Raw genomic sequence first — 6,000 nt, 5'->3', positions numbered from 1 at the left:
AAGGAGCTTCTTTAAAATCAGTATTTTGAATTCTTGATCCATGATTTCATGCATTTCTTTTTGATTGGGTTCTGCTGCTGGAGAACTGTTGTATTCCTTTGGTGACGTCATATTTCCTTGCTTTTTCATGTTTCCTGTGTTCTTATATTGACATCTGTGCATCTGGTATAACAGTCATTTTTTTCTAATTTATTCAAATTGCTTTTGTAGGGGAAGATTTTTTCCTGAAGAGATCTCTCTCTCTCTCTCTATATATATATATACATATACACACATACATATATATATGTTGTTGGTTGGGTAAGACTCTTTGATTTTGAGAGCCTGCAGTGGTGTGATCTCTGTATGATTTCTTTGGCAATACACAGCATCACTGGTATCTCTGATTTCCTTAGTAGCTTGGGGTATGGTTCTTAGTGGAGGCTGTGGTAAGGTTTTACTGGGGACTAGGATGCCAGGCAGGCCTGTTTTTAGGCCCTAGTGGTGGCAGCAGTTGGCTGAGTGTGCCTGTTCTTAGGTCCCAGAGCAGCTTACACTGGATCTGGTATAGGTAGGTCCTGGAGGCCTGATTCTTGGGCTTCCAGGTGGCTTACTCAGATGCTGGTAGTGGCAGTAGGGGGTTGGGCATATGGCTGGGTTCTCAGGCTCCTGGAGAGCTGTGATGTGACTGATGGCAGCAATAGTGGTGGAGCAACCCCTGGAACCCATGTGGTCCATTCTGGTATTGGTGGCAGTTGTGACAGATTGGGCAGGCCAGTCCCCTGGCCCACTGGTAGCACATGAAGGTTGGTGTCAGCTGTCATGGTAGGCTGGGTTGGGTTGGCCTGATCTCAGACCCCAGTAGGAGTGATCAGGTGCCAATGGTGGTGGACTGGGCTGGGCAATTTCCAGGCTTATGGATGGTGTGTTCAACTGTTGGGAGGCTGTGACTAAACCAGCAGATGTGTCCTCAGTCCCCTTTGTAATACATTCAGGTACTGGCTGTGATAGGCAAAGGCAAGGTAGTCCCTAGTCCACTAGCGGAATACTCAGGTGTAAACTGTGGTGGCTGCACTGTTGGCCTGTCACCAGGGAAGGCAGGACCCCCTCAGTTGGAGCAGCATGGGCAGATAGCTGGGGGAGTGCAGTCTGCTCAGGCTTAGGTCTCACAGCAGCCTGTATCAGCACAGTGGGATTTGTCCTTGGGGTACATGGAAATGCCTGGTCTCCCCTCTCCTTCCTCAGCCTGGCAGCAGCAACCATATCAATCTGGCCTCAGGGCAGAACATATATCCCTGATATCTAGGATCTCAGAGTAATGCCAAGCTGAAGTGCCATCTGGGCTAAGATGTCTGTGGCATTTGCATGGGTTCCCTTTCTGGAGCAACGTCTCTGTGCAATCTCTAGGCAGCTCCCTATGTTAGGCTTGAGGCCTGCATGTGTTGAGAGGTTCTCTTGTAGCCAAGATTATAGAAGGCTGTGGTGGGAGTGTGGAGCCCTGGTGGTTTCTCTCTTACCCTTTTGCTGTGTCCAGGAGCTTCTCCCAGCTTCCAGCTTATGCCTGGCTAAGCAAGGTGCCTCGCTTCCCTCTTCTTACTTGCTTTCAGTGCTTCCTGTTACTTTTCTGTTGAATTCCAGTGTTGTCTCTCAGAATATCTCCTCCTCTTCATCCTCATTCTCCTCCCCGGAAGAGGTGTAGGCCTCACAGTAGTGACATGGGGTAATCCAGGGGCCCATTGCTACTTCATTCTCCTCAGTGTGCCTTAAGTGATCTTTCTAGCTGCTTAATATTCTTAAAGAGCTTCCTATCACCTGTGGGATTAAAATCAATCTCCTAAGTATGGCAAACAGGGCATTTTGTAATCTGGTCCTTGCCTACACTTTCATCCTTCCTTCCTGCCACTTCCTTTTATGCATCTCCTGTTTCAGTCATAGAGAACTTCTTACAGTTCTTGAATACATGTTATTCTTCCTGTATGGAATACCTTTCCTCTATTCTCCCCTATAACCCAGTCCATCCCTTTATTACAGTAGTTATCATGTGGAATATTGAATTAATGTTTGTCTTTCCCCACTTCCAAGTACACTGTCCTTGACACTAAATGAGAATTCACTGGAAATTTGTGCACTATCATGTCTAAAGAAGATACAGTGACAGGCATGGAGAAAGTGTGCCATGTGTCATTTGGCCAAAGAAAGACTTAAACCACCTGTCTCAGGAGATTACCACTGCAGGATTTCTTACCATGACACAGTAGTTTTCACCTGAGTTATTTTCTGTTAAGAAATGGGATCATATGCTTCTTCCTCAGTCTTTTCTAAATTAACTCGAAGAAACCTCAATATGAAGCAGCATTTGCATGCATCATTGATCATAGAGATTGTTCATTTTTGGCTTGACAAGGTTCATTCTTTTAAAACTTTCTGACTATAGTACCAACTCTGACTTTGGATCTGGTGCTCTTATTCTTCTATATGGTAATTAGAATAGGAGCAAACATCTCATCTGGCAACCTGAACAAATTAGAGATCAGTTATAGGATAATGCAGAAACTGCTTTAGAGGCAGATAGCCTGGGTTGGAATTCTGACACTGTTGCTTTAAAGCTGTGTGCAGCAAGTTATTTAACTTCACTCAGCTTCAGTTTTCACATATAAAAATGGAGGTAAAATTCATACTTCTTGGGTTTTATATGAAAGGTAAATTAAATAATTATATAAAAAACTTGGCACAACCTTACATGTTGTAAATACTAAATAAATGATGTTTTCTTAAATAATGGATGGCATGTTAGTTCATTTAAGATACATTCTAATATAGTGCTGTATGTTGTCTAAATAATTATATATATTTAAACAAAGCATTTTTCTTTTAAGAAAGATAATGACTGTAGTTAGACTAACAGAAAGTATGTAAATAAAATTTGGAATAGCTAGTACATAGGCCACTTGTACTAGAATTTCTTGTGAAAAATACAGAATCTTTATCCTCACCCCAATTTACTAGATTAGAATCTTGGATATGGAACCTAGGAATCAAAAATTTTCAGAAGCACCTGAGGTTATTCTGATGTAAATTGACCATGGATAAACTTTAAGAAATACTTGTCTACAAGCTACCTGTTTTTTTGAAAACTGTCAACTGATTTAAATATTCTTATATGAAGTCATTTCTACTGAATTTATTTAGCCTGTAATACTGATGGTGTGATAAATGGAAAACTTCTTACTTAATTTATATCTGAAGTTATAACTTCTGTATTTTCTAGGCAGGATTTCAAGATCATGTAAATTGCATTAATTCTTCTATTAACTCTATTTTAAATATTGTTTGGAAAAAACATACTTTTGCTTATATTTTAATATCCAATATGAAATAACATTTGCAACAGATTCAAGTCAAGTACTTAGTTTTTATGGCCGTGTTAACTATTTAATCATGGTTTGGAGACTATCAATCTTAAACACCAAAACAGAAACAAAAGCAAAATAAACAAACAAGCAAAAAACTAGAAACAAACTCCAACCCATCCTTTTTCCTGTTCCCTCCATTGAACATTAGTTAGTAGGTTTGAATATGCTGCCATGCTACTCTACTAGTAATGTTCACCTTACTTTATACACACACAGACATACACACACACACACACACACACACATATACACAGACACACATTCTATATGGTAAATACTTTTGTATGTTTTAGAGTTGATCTCAGATATCATCTCCTCTGGGAAGTCTTCCCTAATATCCTCTGCCTCCACCCCGATCTGGATCAGGTGCCCCTCCTATTTCTTTCATGTGCCTGTCACACTGTCCTTGGACACGTCTGATTGTCACCTTTCCAGACTGTGAGCTCCCTGGGGGCAAGAACTTTGCCTTTCCAGAGCCTTGAACAATATTGAGTCCATACAGGGTATTAAGTAAATATCTATTAAATGAATAAATCAATTTTTATGTGTCTTTCTCAATTTATGAGATGATTATATATGAGATGATTGAGAAATGGCATTGAATTCAAACACTTAAATAAAATTAATTTTCTCACAGAAATAAAAGCAAATTTCAGTTTAGCTTTGTCCTATTTTATTAATATTGAATTAAGATAATATTTTTCTATCTTAATTACATTTTCCTCCTACATTTATTTAAGGTCCTTGCATTTGTTTATTTAATCATTGGTATTTAATGTCAGATGTCTCAGGAATGGATGATACAGTAGAAATCTGGCATTAAGTTTCATAAGCCTAAATCCAGATGGACATGGGTTCCAGATAATAGCATTGTAAAAAAAGATGAAGAACCAGGCTGTCCATATCAAAAGATTCTCTGGAATGGAGGAAAGGAAAAATTGGAAGGAAGTAAGAGCTTTAGTTGACAACACACATCCATGAGAAAGGGCCGTGTGCTCTTTCTCTACTAACTGAGCCATAGTTTGGGGTTGGGGAGAGAGAGAAAAAAATGATAGATAATTCAGATAGGTTTGTAGATATTGAAAGTACAGAGAAATTGTGTCCCATTCCCAAGTAGAGGCTTGGAAAGTTTCCCTTATTCCTGATGCTGCCTGGGAGAAGTAGGATAGATATATCTTTATAGTAACAAAGGATCAAATTTAAGAGGTTGTTTGTTATATTTTTCTAATCAGGACTTCCATTGAATATTTATATTTAATAACATAATAATATTGCTTTAAATGTGATAGAAATAATTACAAAAGAATGTTACCCATGCCCCGAATTGTCAAAAGGAGTCTGTAATAAAACATGCTAAGATGTTAACTGTGACTATCTCTGATTGGTGGGATTATGAATGGCTGAGGTCATTTTCATAAATGTAAGGCTCTGAATTTTGAAAAATGTCCATAATGAAATGACTTTTTCACCTTGCTTTGCCTGGCTAAACATTACTCATCTTTTAGTTTACATTTCATCTCCCTCCCCCCACCCCCGGATCCAAACTCATTAGATAGATAATGTCCCTATTTGATACTCGTTTAATATTCTGGATAATTCATTCTCTTGCCACCATAGTTCACTGAAATAATCATCTGTCTCCTTTTCTAGAGAGGCAGGAATCATATCTTATTCATTTTTGCACCAACACATAGCACCAAATAGATGCTTAATAAATCTTTGTTGAATTGACTAATAAAAAAGGTCAACATAAAATTTATTTTATGGTTTGCCCAAATTACAATTATAGATAAGGTTTTCTCTCCATTAGGGGACAAAACCTCTGTTTGTAAATAAGTAATATGTAAAGATGTATGAATTGTGAAACTCTCTGAAAAATACAGTAAAGTCAGAACAAAAATTCAGGCTCATAGTTAGTGTAAGACCATGTAAAATATATCTGAACTTTCTTTGTTCACTAATAGTTTGTTTGCTTATGATGAAGCTGAGAAATATGTTTTGATTTTTTCTTCTCTTTTTCCTATATGACATTTGTCATATTTCTTTGACAGAGTGCAAACTTGATAGTAAACAGAGATATTTCTTGTCATCATTTAAGAATGTATAGTAAAATTTACACATGTAACAATGTGAATAATGATTATTTTAGTGTAATTCTTCATAACTTATTATAGAAAAAGGACAAGTTAAGGATTATTTAGCTACAAGATTAACTCCGTAATAAGTGTGATATTGATTATTTTCAAGTTAGAAATGGAAATGATACATTCAGGAGCATTTAACAAAGACAGTGATAATTAGGCTTAAAGGCTGATAATTGGAGAAGTAATAAGTTGAGGCATGTATATACTTCTTGTTTACATAATAAGCAAAGAAAATTAGATGTTTTCCCACAAAAATAAATCCCTTAAGGATTTTAAATCTCTATAGTAAGGGTGAGAAAAATGCTATTAAAAGTTCATCATTTTGTCTTCTGGGCTACCTCTGAGTTTTGCACAGATTTTTAACTTAAGCACTATGTTGAATGATGTTATCTTTCTTCTTTTCTAAACTATGACCTCTTGGAGACCAGGATCCATGTCTTATTTTTTTCTGTATATTTGCTAGC

This window comes from Eulemur rufifrons, chromosome 1 (assembly GCF_041146395.1).
Source record: "Eulemur rufifrons isolate Redbay chromosome 1, OSU_ERuf_1, whole genome shotgun sequence".
NCBI lineage: Eukaryota > Metazoa > Chordata > Mammalia > Primates > Lemuridae > Eulemur > Eulemur rufifrons.
The sequence above is the reverse complement of the archived record's forward strand: the minus strand, read 5'-3'. Positions refer to the sequence as shown.